Source organism: Condylura cristata, unplaced genomic scaffold (genome assembly GCF_000260355.1).
Source record: "Condylura cristata isolate star-nosed mole 26May11 unplaced genomic scaffold, ConCri1.0 scaffold00010, whole genome shotgun sequence".
In the NCBI taxonomy this organism is placed as follows: domain Eukaryota; kingdom Metazoa; phylum Chordata; class Mammalia; order Eulipotyphla; family Talpidae; genus Condylura; species Condylura cristata.
In genome coordinates this window covers 42,140,325-42,156,272 of record NW_004567111.1, presented here as the reverse complement: position 1 = coordinate 42,156,272, position 15,948 = coordinate 42,140,325, and the positions used below count along the sequence as shown (strand labels likewise).

The 15,948-nt window shown below is 43.7% G+C and overlaps 1 protein-coding gene and 1 pseudogene across 2 annotated transcripts in view; both read right to left on the bottom strand.

The window, feature by feature from the left end:
- MTUS2 (microtubule associated tumor suppressor candidate 2) overlaps positions 1-15,948 on the bottom strand; it is a 417,304-nt gene that overhangs the window by 79,192 nt on the left and 322,164 nt on the right. The gene's annotated exons all lie outside the window — the stretch shown is intronic.
- The window catches only part of LOC105853460, a 12,339-nt pseudogene continuing 8,990 nt past the window's right edge, over positions 12,600-15,948 (bottom strand).

The following is a 15,948-nucleotide window of genomic DNA, read 5'->3' as shown; positions in this document are numbered from 1 at the left end:
TATCTGTGTATATATTATATTAAGACTAAACAGTTGGTTGTCTGTTTCACAATTTTTTTCTCTCTTTGTTTCACAACTCCTTTCTGGTTTTTTAAAAACACAAGTGTCTATTTTTATTAACAAAATATAACAACTATGTTCAAAGATACTGAGAACATGAGACAACAGAATAATATTAATCTAATCCAGATGAATTTAAGCTAGTATAATTTATAAAGAGGATTAGGAGTTTGAATCAGGACTTGAAGGAAATGGTAAGCATTTGGATTAGTTGTTGAGAGAAATTTGAGTAGAAGACAAAAACAAGCAAAAGGTTGATAAGCAACATTTCTGAGAACTCAACTGTGGTAATTATTTAGAACTATGAGTATCCACATTGTAATGTCCATACATGACTGGAATTCTGCTTGTTGGGTCTGGCAGGGCAGAGAGCTATGAACCCACAAGCAGAATATTTTGCAGAAATATTTTTTAGATTTGATGTACATACAAATGCCCTGGATATCTTGTTAAAATGCAGATTCGTATTCCATGAGTCTGGGAAAAGGCACTGCACTGTACATTTCCAAAAATTCCCAGGCATTGTCAATATTGCTGGCATTGGGATTGCTCTGTAAGTAGACACATGGCCCTGGTTATGGAGATGATGGAGAAAAGAAGGGTCTAACAGAGCTGAAGTAACTAAAAGGCAAGGAACTACAGGGACATCTCATGCATTTATGGAGAGGCACAGACAGAGTAAAAGATGAGTATTGAGCATAAAAAGGAGAATGAATTATATGGGGCAGTTTAGTGTCTATACTATAGAACAATTCTGGGTTAAGCTAGAGTCAAGGAAATAACTCAAGGAGTGAGTGGCTACAATGGAATTGTAAGGTACGTAAAGTTAAGAAGGTCCAGGAATTAGAGGTTCAGTTAGAAGTTGTTGGCCTAGTGAAATTTATATCAATTATGGAAGGAGGTGGAGTACAGGTAAGTATTTGCAGGTATTTAATAACTGGGTGTGATGGTGTGGTTGTGAAAGTATTTGGCAGGTTGGAGGCTGATCTTGGTAAGGAAGGGTAAGATGGCAGATACAGCTTCAAAGTAGGATGATCTTGAGGGCTGGGTAGAAGCACAATAAACAGTTGATGTAGGAACATTTAGGAGCTTCAGCTAAGGAAAGGGAGTAGAGAGAACATATTTGAAAAAGATTGCTGAGTAGGAGACTTTGTTTAAAATGTAATAATGTCACCAGTCGGAAGAGTTGAGAATTAGCAGTTAGAATAAGAGAATGCATCTGCAGTAAACATTTTTGGTACCTAGCTTAGATCTCTCAATTTTTTTGGCATGGACATGCATAGCTGCTAGGAGAGTTTATGCTATGAACTCCATTGGAGAAGAAGGGCCATTAGCTCAGAGGATGACCCTGCTCAGACCCCCAGGAAAGCCCAGTACCTGACAGATGTGGGGTTGCTAAAGCTTTTTATGTGTCTATACAGGTCAACTATGCAAGGTGGGATGATTTCCATTCCAGAGGCTCTGTGTGGATTAGGCCATGATTAGACTTCACCAAGACCACACACTTTCTTATCTCTTTCCCTTTTCTTGTCCTGCTTTCCTAAGACTCTAACAGGTTTATTCTTAACAGCAATCCCTCAATAAACCATGTGTACCCAAATCTCTGTCAGCTCAGCTCTGCCTCCAGGGATTCTGACATAAGGTAGCTGGCTGCAGAACTTGTCCTGGGCATATTCTGGGGCAGAATCCACCAGTCATTGGAAAAATGGAGCAACTTCCTGGTGGTAATCTATGGAACACACAGCATATGTGGTTAACTGGGATATGGTGCATGTGGAAAAGGATACAGGCTTGGGCATAGTCTTCGGAATTTGGGAAGTGTGAAGTGAAATAGGAATTAGAACAATGGAACTGGATGGGTATGCTGAGTGGCACCTACACTTTGAAGATAAAATCACAGATCAGGGCAATAAAACACCAATTGAAGCAAAGGGTCTTCTTGTCAGTATATATAGACTCTTTCATCTCTATCAACCAGAATCAGGGTCTAATCTAAAAGTAGCAGGTATATCCTTTTACAGAAAGACAATTCTAAGTTCTGACAAGTGTCTTACACCAAAGTCAAGTTCCTGAAAAGAAAGGAGTGGAGACCTTGGGATTCAGGATGAGGCTACCTGGGTAGATGCACTTGAAAACCTTGGCTGGCCAGATTTCCCTAAGCCCTAAGGCCTGTAGGATGATTTTCACTGTTTTGTAGGTGAATGCTACAATGCTACTTCTTACTTGAAGGTCACAAAGAGATCTCAGATGAATCAGGTAGTTTGTAGAATCCCCCTTGTCCTCAGGAACTGCCCCAACCTCCTTGGTAGCCATCAGAGCAAAAGCCAGACTCAAATATCAGCATGATCTAACTGGAGAGTACTGGGCCTGCTAAAGGAGCACAGAGAGTTAAAGCCAGAGAGCCAGCAGGCACTGACTAGTCTCTTGGGGATACGGGTGGAAGTGGATCCCAGGGAGTTGGATCAAGATAAGGAGCAGAATTTAAAGCTGGATAAAGGTGAGGTTGTTGAAATGGACATCTTCCATGACACTTGATTAGGGTATGGTTATGAAATGCTCATGGAACCTTGGGACAAGTAATGAGTCACAATAAATGAGGAAGGGATGCCAAAATTGCCATAAAGAGTATGGAGGAAAGAACAAAATGTTTAAGAAGTGGGGGTGCTAGAAAGGATCATTTATTTAAGACTGGAAGACTCAGGCAGCTGACAGTGGTTTCTGAGGGGGCTTAAGGACATACCTTTTATTTATCACAGGTAAGAAAGTAAGTTTCAAACTGTATTTTGCCCTAGAAGGAATGGCAGAGATTGGCGCCACTGTCAACATCCTAAAGGATGTAAGGCTGGTGGTCCTTATTACCTCCCCACTTAATTCACCAGTCTGAACCCTGAACAAAGATGGAACCTGGGAAAGACATGTGCAAACACATCCCTGAGTACAAGGCAGTGCTCGGCATGGCTGTATGTTCTACAGGAGATGAACAGAGACTGGTATGCAGTATGTGACCAGTAAGTGGCAAGTACATTCTATTCCATACCAACCAAAACAGAGGAGTGGAAGCAGCTATTCTCACAGGGAAAGCACAGCATTCTGCACTGAAGTCTCACTCCAGGGCTGGGTTAATCCTGCTCTCTAAAGTCTGAAAGGGCTTAGACCATAAGATCATTTGCAGAACATCATTCTGCTCTACTCCATTGAGAAGATCATTTCCATCTGAACAGATGAACAAAATTGGCAAGTATATACAGAAGGTCTTTGTACGACACACATGCTCCAGACTCTTCAAAGACACAGACCTGAAAGCCAAGTTATTAGGGGCTCAATGGTCTGTGGCAAGGCATAGTATTTCCTTCAAAGGTGAAGACAAATGACTGTACCTTGTACCTCTTAATACCAGGAAAGCAAAATAAGCCTTGGCAGGTTGCTGTGCACTGTGGAGCGGTATTTTCCTCCTTTGAAAATATCACTGGGGCCCACTTATCAGATGATATGGAGACAGTTCTGTTTTAGTTCTTGGCCAAGGTCCCAGGAGTCCTGGCATTCCTTATCCTGCTTCCCTTACTCCCTTGGAGCACATTTCTCCCATAATTCATGTGTTTAGAGATTGTTGTCTCAGGCTCTGCTTTTAGAGAACTCAAGGTAAGACAAGTTCATAAAGCGGACACAGTCACCATGGGTAATGGAGGGGGACTGGCTTGTATTTGATGGTGAGAGATGACAGAGATGAAATCAAGGCATGGCCAAATGGTTTAATGGCTTCACATATCCTAACTGGGTGTAGTCCCTGGACAGGGCTGTACCCATGGCCTTGGAAAGACTGTCTCATGTGAGTGAGTCAGGTAGAAAACCTTCTCCCACTCCCTCATCTCTTCGCTTATCGGCTTCCAGAGTATGTGACTCTGAGAACTGCAGACTCACAGAGCGTGTGTTTGGAGAATATCTCTGGCCAGAATGCTGCCAGCTCTCCAAACACATACGCACTAGAATGCATCATACTGGGATTCCCTTTCTGAGTTCTCAGCAGGCACAATGGTGACTACACAACAAATCCTTCCAGAATTCAATTTCATTTAGAATGTGGGCCTGTATCAAAGACCATGATAGTCATAATCTTTTTTTTTAAGATTTTTATTTATTTATGCATACAGAACTGGGGTACAGGCCAGAGATGTGTGGGGGTGGGGGGAAGGGGGTCAGTGAGAGAATTCACCAGAGACAGCCTAGGGAGAACAGGCAGATCGATAAAGTACACTGCTGAGCAGCGAGTGGATCAGGAGAGGTCCCTGGGGGATCGAACTCACACTAAGGTGGCCGCAGCCCGCTTGCGCTTCAACCTGCTGCGCCACCAGGGAGAGCAGTGTATGTTTTAAAAGTTGATGTTACCAATTGTATAACACATGTTTAGTAACTTTTTTGTTGCCATAAATTCAGTAAACAAATAATATTAAAAGCTTACTGTCTATCAGGCTCTATTCTAAATTAATAGTGGCTCGGGGTTTTTTCAATACCATTTATCCATATAGATTTTAAATATCAGAGAACTGAAACACTTAGACCAGTAAAATTTATATATAATACATACTACATATTACATAGTCTACGGCCCCTCTGTTTGAGTTTTGAATGTCCTGGGAGATGGCATCCTTCCTTCTTTGGATAATAAGCTCCTAGGTGATACAAACATGTGACTATTCTTTTAAATGTATTTTCATCATGTCTTGCAGGGCTTTGCTCCTGGTTGGTGACTAAGTGATATCCTAGCCAGAGCTGAGCATAAGCAAGTTTTTAACCCACAAACAATGAGGATAAGTTTCATAAAACTTGTAAGCAAAGCCCTAAAACAGTCTCAGTGCAGGAGTTTTAGCTGGGTGTTATTTATTTCATTTTAAACCTGACAGAATAAGAGATAGACAAGGATTTTTTCTTCCCCCATTTCTCAGTGTATTGCTGATATATTTCACAGGGCACCAATTTTAAAAAGATCTGAAAGACATCATCTTTTAAAGCATGACATGACAATGCTCCTCTCACAGAATGAATAAATTAATGAATTCTGACAAAAAGAATTATGCTCTTGTCTTTTTAAAATAGCCGTTTAAGCAAAACAAGTAGCATCCCCAGAGGGTTTGTTATGTTGCAGTATAGCATAACCTAGTGGACTGACAATAAATATAGATTGTAGGCATCCTGATTAATAATCCTGGCCTTGCTATGCACACACACTGTGGAACTTCTTAATAAAGCAACACTCAACTCTGGTCCTATCTGAACCCTCAGAATGAGGAACGTGCATCTTTTCAAGTGACAGCTCCCCTAATTTTCCTCATCTCAGTCAATGGCACCACTATTAATTCACTGTCCAGATCAAGAACTAAAGAGACATCTCTGATTCCCCTCTTTCCTTTCACTGCCTTCCTGAATCCAATCCACCAACACTCTGCTCTACCTTCAAAATACAATACATGTGAAGTCCACCTTCCACAACTTCCTCTATCACCACCCTGGTCCAAATCACCAGAACTCTTTGGGTAGGTCCGTAGCCTCTGAACCAACCTTCTACTTCCATCTTGCCTCCAGAGTTCATTCTCCACAGAGCAGTCAGGGTGAACTTTTTTTCAAAGATTTATTTATTTATTCACACAGAAATGGGGTACAGCCAGAGGTGCAGGGACAGTGAGAAGACTCACCAGAGTCAGAGTGGGGAGAACACAGATCGACAAAGTACACTGCTGAGGGGAGCAGTGGGTGGGTCAGGAGAGGTCTGCTGAGCCTGTGGATTACCTCCAGGGCAGGGATTGAACCCACACTGAAGCGGCCATGCCCAGGCTTAGCTTTGCAGTGCAGTGCCAACATGCGGCGCCACCAGAGAGGGCCCAGGGTGATCTTTTAAACATAGGTCAGGCCATGCACTATCCACATTAAAACTGTCCAATGGCACCATAGTCAACAAACTCCCCTGTGGGTGATCTAAACCCTTCCCAACCCTTGAAACAGAGTACCTCCTGCTTTCTTTCTTATTCCTGGCTTTCTAGCCATACTTACTGCTGTTGTACATCAAACCCATTACAGTCTCATGACCTGTACATTTCACATTTCCTCTAACTGGAATACTTTTTTTCTCCATAGTTTTATAAGAGTGGTGCCTTCATATCAATCAGATCACCAAGATAAAAGTGGAAGGGTTTATTAGTAAACTCCTCTGCAGTGTGTAAGGGAGTGCATCTACTCTATGGCTATGACCTTTGCCAACTAACAGTAAGAGCTGTCATACCTCTTCCATTTCTAAAATCTCTATTTAATGTAGGCTTATAGAAGCTACCATCTTTCAGGAAAGTAATTGGGCAGTTGGACTGTTTCTCAAGGATATGTATATAAATATATAGGAAACAACACCTGATTGAAATCTGCTTACAAATATAAAGTGCCAAGGACTCCTTGACCAAATTTTAGGCTCCTCCAAGGCTCATTAGGATCACCTCTTCCCTGGACTCTGTCTTCAGCCTGTCTTGCATTCTTCATTCAGTAAAAACAGTGCCACAGCCCCCACCATATCACATCACTCTCTGTATCTGATCAAATTCTGCATTCTCCATCCTTGATATCTGATCATTCTGGCTTGTCTTCAGTCAGAATCCTATTAAGTTGGTTTAGCCAGAATCCCTTGCCCTTGATGTCTCCTCTCAGTAATTTTCCATCCACTGATCTCCTTCATTCTGCTCAATGACTCCACATGCTCTGTTGTCTTTGTTGTATCTGGATTGTGTTCTATTTCCATCACCTCTCCCTGTTGTGATACTTATGGAACCTGTCTTGACTGAGTTGGGTCAGGACAGGTAAGTAGTCCTGAATAGGGTCTTCCCTATATTTTCACAGGTGTCAAATAGCTTTCCTTTCACAAAAGGAAATTTTACCTGGTGTGGCTCCTACACCTTGATGTATTCTTTCATTTATTCATTGAAACAACTCAGCTATTCAAAACATCTAAGTATGCAATTCTTTTAACACCCTCCCCCCACCCCCAACACACACATTTTTAGCAGGGGCTCCAGCGAAACGATAAGCTTCTCTATAAGATGAGTTGTCTGTCTTGAACTTGTAACTGTTTGAACTTGTAACTTCTCAGTGTGGGAGAGTGCTAGGGAGAAGGTTTCATCAGAAAGCTAAAATAACCATGTCCTTCTCCCTCACTGGTAGGAATCTTTCTATTTTAGCAAATAATAAAATGTCTTAGGTTCATAACTGGTTGAAATGGCATTTTGGGCATTGGTGTTTCTATCAATGATCTGGCACAGGAGCAACTCAATCCTGTGTATAGCTCATTGGTTCCTAAGTTGGGCTTAAATGACAAACAGCTTCTAAGGAAGGAAGGCCTCCAGCAGTGGTGGGCAAGAGGCAACCTGCTCAAAAGACTTCAGTGTTGGGGACCTCTGGGATCACTGCCAAGAACGGATATGATAGGTAAGGGGTCTATAGGAATTCTCTATCCCTCTTTTACTGAAGAGTAGAAGACAAAAAGCAAGGAAATAAAGCAACTGGAACCTTCCTGATTGTCCCTACCATCTCTGTTTCTACCTTTCCTCTGCCTAGGTATTTGGGCAACAAGAAAAGAAAACTCTGTGATCTATGCATTGGCATGCTGGGTGCCCAGGGGTGCACTGAGTGTCACTCCTCAGAGTAGAGGCAGACTGAAAGAGTTACTCTATGGGCCGCAAGGTCAATGAAAACATAATGATCTATTTGGAGCTTAAAAAATGGATCAGAGGGCCTTCCCTGGTGGCACAGCAGGTTAAAGCACAGCACTAAGAAGCTAAAGCCTTCAGCATGAGTTCAATCCCTGCCTGCCCTGGAGGTGACCCACATGGCACAGCAGACCTCTCCTGACCCACCTGCTGTTCCCCTTAGCAGTGTACGTCATCAGTCTGCCTGTTCTGCTTCCCACTCTGTCTCTGGTGAATCCTCTCACTGCCCCAAACCTTGGGCCTGTACCCCAGTTCTGTATGCACAAATAAACAAAAAAATCTTTAAAAAAATGGATCAGAACTGTACTCTGGTAGAATTACCTTGCATTTCTTAAAAATGCTAATATGCTGATACATTTTCAGCCTGCTTTCTGATGCTCCTGAGACTTTGTCTTGTTCTGACAAACTAGCCTGGGAACTGGCATTCTTGATCCTGGCTGGACCTTGGATCTCCAGCAGCATGTCTGGCATACAATTGGGCCCTGAAGGAACATGTCATACATGGATGAATCTGACACTGGGATTAAAAATTGTTCCCAATACTGGTGCAAAAACTGATATGGTGATACCCCATGTAGTTTGAACACTACAGGGGATGTTTTTGGACCACCAGCCCTACTTGAACAGGACCTCTGGTCCATTTTCAGCTGGAAATAACCGTCTGTGGCTAAGTGACTTAAATTAAGACAAGCTTTACAGAGGGGTGGGCTAGAAGCATGGCTGGCTGGGGTCCAAGACTGTGGACTGCCATGCCTGAGGGTTTTCCAGACTGAATAGATGAGGTTTACTCCATGGAGGCATTGCACCTGCAGTGTGTGCACTGAGAGATGTCAGCAGCTGTCCTGGACAAGTCTTTTGTCCCCCAGCTATTGTCAGGGCCAAAGATAACTATGCAGAACATGGAGATTGTTGGCAATTACAAGTAGCAGAGGCCTTTTATTTTAAGCCTGGATTCCTAAGGGACTCAGACTTTGTTCATGGCCATGAGAATTCATAATACAGTTTGGACTGAGCTCTCTCATCGGCTGTGTGGCTTCCCTCTCTCCTTGTTGAAACACTACCCCAGCATGAACACAAGCACTAAATTCTGCAGCTGGAGCTGTGTTCCTCTGGACAGAATGCAACAGGTCAGACCCTGGATTACAAAAACCTGGTGGGAGCATAAATCATGATTATAACAGAAAGTTCTGTGTAATCAGGAGTCGATGAACTTTCCACAGGGCTTGGATAGATTAATGGAAGTCCTCATTGCTTTCATTATGAAACAGTCTCTCCCGATGGAAGAGAAAGTTATTCTTTTGGCTGTAATATTTCATCTTGTTGACTACCTCTGACAAAGTAAATTCACACAAAGAAGATGCTTTAGAAATACACACAGATTTTTTTTTTCTTTCTTTTCTTTGGGGATTTTGCTGGGGTGCACTGAAAAAAGGTACTTTTCAAATTTAACTTCATTCCAGGTCTAATTATATACAATATAGGTCATTTTATTTTAAGGGAGCCCCAAAGTGGCTGTTCCTGAACTACTTTATATGTTTTACATGAATAAGTTTCCCTATTACTGAGGAAAAAATTGGACAGTTAGAAGTTAAAGACAAATGTATCTTCTCTCTAAGTTGCCTGTGGATTATTTTCCAAGCAGAATTAACGCAATGGAACTGAAAGATGCTGATTCTTCCAGAAGTTTCAGGAGGCTAGGTCTGCCCTGGCCAGTGCCCATGTCCAAGGCCATGCTCTGGCTACATTCCCATGGGGACACCTTCCAACGGGCTCTAAAATACAGGGGCTGCTTGTGACCCCTGGAAGAGGAAAGGGAAGATGATAGGTCTGGTGTGACAGGAATACAAAGCTGAAGCCCAGGATGAGAAATCTTCTCTATACAGACATAAGTTTTATTCAGATCAAGTGGACTAAAATTTTAAAAGAGTCCTTTATTCATTTTTCCCCTTAGAAACACACTTCTGCCATGGCTCTGAAGAACTGTCTGTTCCTACCACTGCAATACCTCCAGGTTAGATTACAGGGGCACCCTGGCAAAGATTTTGGAGCAGTGGAAATAGACATTATTTCCTTTAGACCTATTTTAAAATGTCAGTTTCACTAAGGTAGCTGTTATGAGTCGCACTGCCTAGAACCTTGCATAAGGGAACAAAAACCATACACATATTTATATCAATTTTCTTGTCACCTAAACTTGTGTTTGCCATTTGCCATGTCTTTTAAGAAGACTGTAAGCTAACAAATTAGAAAGTCAGTCTTCCTGGTGTCTTCCACATGAGCCTCACTTTTTCCAGGAGCCTCTTCACTCCTTTCTAGCAGAATCCAATTTTTGATAGTCATTGCATACTGACTTAGGTTTTCTCATGTGCCATGGTTCATTGTACCCCCATAAATGAGGCCAACTCCCTTAGGAAAGACATGGTATTTCATACAAAAGATCTTTCCAGATCCAGATAATGAGGCGCAACAAGGTCTCTGTCACTTCCTCTTAAAGCAGCGGTCAGTCAAAATCAACAAGCCAATAGTCTTAGGAGCGCCATTTCTGGACAGCCTTCCTGATGGCTCAAACACCTCAAGGCATCTCAAGTCTGAGAGGCCAACGCACGGTGCCACTTGTCCAGTCACTTTGATCTCTGTGAGTGGTGTCTCTGGGTCCTCAGCCAGAGACTCAGACCTCATCCTTGTCACTATTTTTTCCTTACCCCTTATTCCATCATATCACTTCCCACCCAACTTGCCTACTAAACATCCCTGACCACCCACGGATGGTGGTCTCCTCCACCATTCTGGTCTAAGGCACCACCACACACCCCATGTGGACCACCCCCATCTGTGGCCTTCTACCCATCTGTCCTCAAATGTGAGTGTCCTTGGGTTGCTTTCTCCCTACTCAGTCCTTCTCCCACTTCTAGGTAAGGAGGAGACCCCACTACTACTCAGGACACTGCTGGTGCTGACCTGCTGCCCACCTCCTCAGTCTGGGATTCAACTGATGACCTTTCAACCCCAAAGATGCCAGTCTCCTTTCCTCCTCATACCACCCCAACCCTACACACCGCACATGCTGTACTTCTGGCAATATCGCTCCCCAGCCTTCCTCTTTTCCCAGCTCTGATTATTACTTTTTATATTTATTTTTGTAGTGATTTGAACACTCCCTCCACTAAAGTTCTGGCTTCTTGAGAGACAGACCATGTCTGGTAAGCTCTCCCTGTCTTCCTAGTACCAGTTTCCAGTTCAGAGCAGGCACTTGTGCTTATTTTTCGAATAAACAGTGATCATGAAGTGGCAGAAACACTTTTGTGTATTTATCTCAGTTTATCCTCATTATAGTCTTATTTCACATAGTGAGACATGGAAACAGAGACAGGTTCTGTGAATTTCCAGGTCACTGAGCTGACAAAGATTTGAGCTGAGACAGGTTTTCTGATCCCCACCAGCATTTTCATTTAAGGTACTAGGTGTCGTTCCCAACACAAACTGCTAGGTGGCAGCAGACTGCAGAGATGAAAGGAGCTAAAGGACAGAATGGCCTCACTTCTAATTCTAGTCGTGTGCAGGTTTATTTGTGCCATTTGTGCCAGAGTAATTCATCTTCCCAACTAGTCCCCATCCAGAAACTCGTAGTGAGAATTCAGTAGGACTCAGTACAAAGTTCCTCCCCCAAAGTGTCCGGCACATGGTAAATGCACATACTTTTTTTTTTTTTTTTTTTTCACATACATTTTAGCTAATAATGATAGTGCATAAGCAATATATAAGTGCTGCTTGGTTCCAACACCTGTAAGTAATTCCAACACTTTAGCAGGTTAATTTCTATACTGTAACTATGAATATGCTCTAAGTAGCTTCTGACTACTAGTATCAAGTGCTTCTGGTCACTGTGTTAGGAATGTCATTTGCTAGAGTTGCAAACTTCTCCTTGCTTGTCTAGCCTGTTTTATACGCACCAGATTCATCCCCATCCAACAGTGCTTCCTCTCTCTTCCTCAATTTCAGCCACACCTATATCTGGGAAGAAGCCCAGAAATCTGACCCTTGAGGACCTCAGGAATAGATTTAATGGCAGAGAGGATTTCAGTCAGCTGCAGTTTCTAATTTGGATTGTACTACCTTTTACTGCCCTCACTACCCATAACCCATAATCATAGCAGATTTTCCTACATGATGACAAAAGTGAGTCTCAGTTTTCCTCAGCATGAGATTTGTTCTGAAGCAGCCCACACCACCTTCCATTTCTTCATCGCTGATAAAGGCAGAGCAGTCTGTGAGTCCATCTCAGATGCATTCCTTCTCCGGGCAGAACATCTTGAACAAACGCAAAGGGACATTAACCTGTCCAGTACCGACATGTGCAATTCAGTGGTGACGCCAAATCCTACCCACAAAGAAAGTTTGGGAGAGGGTACTCCCTTCCTCTTAGTACCCACTTTAAACTCTTTGCTGTCTTTAAAGATGAGGCAAGTGTTAGCACAGGTCACTTGAAATGATACAAACACACTGAAGGACAAGTGAGTGACATTTGAGATTTCTGTGAATAACATAATTTTGTTAAGATTTGGTTATAACATGGATGAAAAAAACCCTGGCAGAGGCTGAATGAAATGGCAATATTTGAAGACCTACTTTCCTTTGTTATGTTTCCTTTCATTTAAAGTCGTTTCCAAGAACCTATCAAGAAGGCTGAGGGGGATTTGATGTGCTTTCTAGTGGCAACTGAGGCTCACAGCTGCCCAAGGTCACAGCTGAGTTTTTTTCTTTTTATTTTTTAGCCCCATTCCCTCCTTTGCTCCTCTTTCAAGCCCTTCCCTCAGCCACTTTCAGGTACTGGCTTATTTGGCTTACTGAATAGTTAAGTTGGGGAGCTGGCACATGGCCTCAAGAAGCTTGATCTCATTGGTGAGTTGTTTAGGCTGGAACCTGATTACCCAGGGGTTCTTGACGAATCCAGGGTGGTGGCATGCTTGTTGGCTTGGCTTAACATCTGAAAGACCAGGTTTTTGCTATCCTGGTGTTAAGGGGAAGGATGTCCTAAAGGAACTCTGCAGAGTCTTATGGACTCCACCCCCTACTCCAGCTTTCTGGACCCTACACACTACTCCTGTGATTGGAAACTACAATTCCCAGCAGAACCAGGGAGAGAACTTCGAGGACCCAAGGGCGGAGCTAGCAGGAATTCTGGGACATTTTGGGGGATAAATAGGGCACAATTGCATCTCTCGCTCTCTTGCTTGGAAACAGCTCTCCGAACTGCGGTGACTTGGTGTGTTCAGTCAGCCTAGCCGTAAGGTATTCCAGTTACTTGTATTCCGCTCTCTTTCCCTGGGTTGTTTCCTATTCCTTTCCCCTTTTGTAAATAAACCTGTTATTGACCCTTTTGTGTGTCCCTGCAGTATAACCGAATTGTGGGCACACGGGTGAGGCCCCACAGACAGGCGGCCCATCCACTCTGGGCTACCCTGTAACACCGGGAGATGTTGCAGTTAGATGGAAAAGTGACCTCCTTCTGAGTCTCTTTCAGCAGCTTCTTAAGATTGGTGTCATCAAAGGGTAGGCGGGCAACCACTAGTGGTTGAAGATGGCGCCCATGCTCCAGGTGTCAGACAGGAAAGGGTTGTAGGGCAAGCCTAGCAATATCTCTGGGCAGGCATAGGCAAAGCTCTCACAGTAGGTCTGGCTGAGGTGGGCAAAGCAGCTCATTTGGCCATAAGAAGGGCTCATACACAGACTGGTTACTGGCACCATCTTGGCAAAGTCAAAATCCAATATCTTCACATTCTCCTGCTTATCCAGCAACAGGTTCTTCAACTTGAAGTCCCTATGCATGTGTCTTGCTGTGCACGTAGGCAACACCCAAGGTCAGCTGGGAGAACCACTAGTCAGCAAGGTTCTCAGAGCAGGTCTCAGTGCTAAATCCATTCAAGGACATCACCACCTTGAGTCAGCTCCAGGATGGTGTACACTCGGGATGTGATATCCATAGCCTGATAGAAGTTGACGAGGTGCTTATGCCTCAGGGTCGTTATTACCTGTGACTCTGTTCAGACTTGCCTTCCTTCGGATGTGGAACGGTCATTGCAAAGCCAGGAAGGTCACCGGTACAGCTTTGGAAGGGTGTTTTTATTCATGTGCTTATTTTTTGGTGGAAGCCATTCTTGACTGTGGGAGAGAAGGGCGAGGTAAGATCCAGACTCGTTAGCAGCCTTGCAAGAAATGCGTCCCCACGGTCCTGGGCATCGATGCCCAAAGCTGCCTCCGTCTGGGCTGGGGACCCTGGCCTCTCAGGCACCGGCCTCAGCAGTTGGTTCCCATTCGGTCTGGTTCACTCGGCACACTCTTCAAGGTAGTCACTAGGCGAACGCCATGCCACGGCCCGGGTGTGTTCTCAGGCTTCCGCCTGCGCCCCAAATCTTCCCAGGGACACACGGATGGTCCAGCGGTGGCGCTTGTTGGAAGGGGTGTCTGCAGTCCCTGCACCGTAGTGCAGTTGAAGCTCACAGCTGCCCAAGGTCACGGCTGGTGTGGCCACCTGCAGCGACACCACTGTGTCCTTAGCTGCTCTCCCTCCTCTGCCCGGGGACAGGGCACCATTTTTCTACAATAACGGGAGGCCTAATCCAATTGCTTTTAAGTATAGAGTTAAATTCCATAACTTTTATTAATTATCTCAGAGGCAACCTACTTGCCGTATACTGCATAAATCTTATTCTTGCTGTTTTAGCAATTTGATTGCCAGGAATACAATGAAAAATGAAAGCAGTGGTGTGTTTTTAATTTCGAACAAGGTTTCAACTACATTTGTGTGCTGGGCAGACTTTAGTTCAAGGGGAAGAGAGTAGGATTTGATTTTTTTGTAAAATTCCCCGGAGTTGAAGGAAATATTTTATATGCATTCTTTTGTCTGGGCAGGGATTTGCATTCCCCATCAATGCCCTGTAGATGTCACCATTGCCACTTCTCACAGGGTAAAATACCCAGGTTGAAGAGAAGACAAACTTGTCTACATCATTGGATTGTGAAGGAAAATCTGATTGCCAATACCTGTTCACAGGTGGTCCTTGGAAGCTGCCAAAGTCCTTGGGCAGCTGTGAACCTCATCCAGCACCATTTTTCATCCGCTGTTCAGTTCTCAGTACTGCAAATCACTCTGACCTTTCAGAAGCACCTGCCTCATTTAGCTCTTTGTACTGGGATTCTCCAGTTTTCAACATACTTTCTCACCATCTCCTGTATCCTTCCTTTCTTCTGGCCCCTACAGGAGTGATATACTGTGTCCTTTTGCACTTCCCTGTATTTCTTCCCTTTCCATACATAAATGAAACCCATGTTTACTTTTCTAGATGTTTCTTTTTCTTTACTGACATCCTCTTCTCTCTGATGCTGGTACTGCAGCATCAGAAAGCAGAAAGATCTTGGAAGGGGACGGGTTGCACCTGGTTGTACCCCTGGAACACTCACAAAGAGGGTGGCAGAAAACCCTAACTTGAGATGACTTATGAGAATCCTCAATTCAGAGGTTCCTCCCATCTGAAATTTCTGGGGAGGATGGGAAGAGACCTAAGATTCCCCAGGAATGTGGGGGTGGGATTCTGGATATATTTTCCCCCCTGCATTTTAAAGGGACAGGCGATATTTGAGTGAAGAGTATATCCGAGAAAAGACATGTACATCCCTACAGTTCCCCTGACCCTGGTCCTGTGGACTTCACCAATGCCCAGGGTATGCAGATCCAGAGAAAATGTTTTCAAAGTGAACCCAGGACCCCTTTGAATATTCCTGAGTTATATCCACACAGCTAAGTTTTAAGTTCTTAACAGTTAACATTCCACAGCTTTGTGAATCAGGAGGTTTATCGCTTCTCAGGGGAGTATCTTATAGCTATTAAAGATCCCATGAGTCCCCTCATTGGCTCAAAGCTCAGTCCTGCATCTGCTCTCTCTTTTCATCAAGAACTCTGACCCCTTTGCTAGTCCTTCTCACCTCTTGCTGGATTTTTATTACTACTAGCAGAGACACCTGTTATTTGCTGTCTGGAGTTATTTTCCTACCATCCATCCTATATCCTGGTACCACATTCATTTCCTAAAATGCAGTTTCAAGTGCTTTACTACTAGATCCCAAACTCTATGTGCCCCTGGTGGCCTCATGT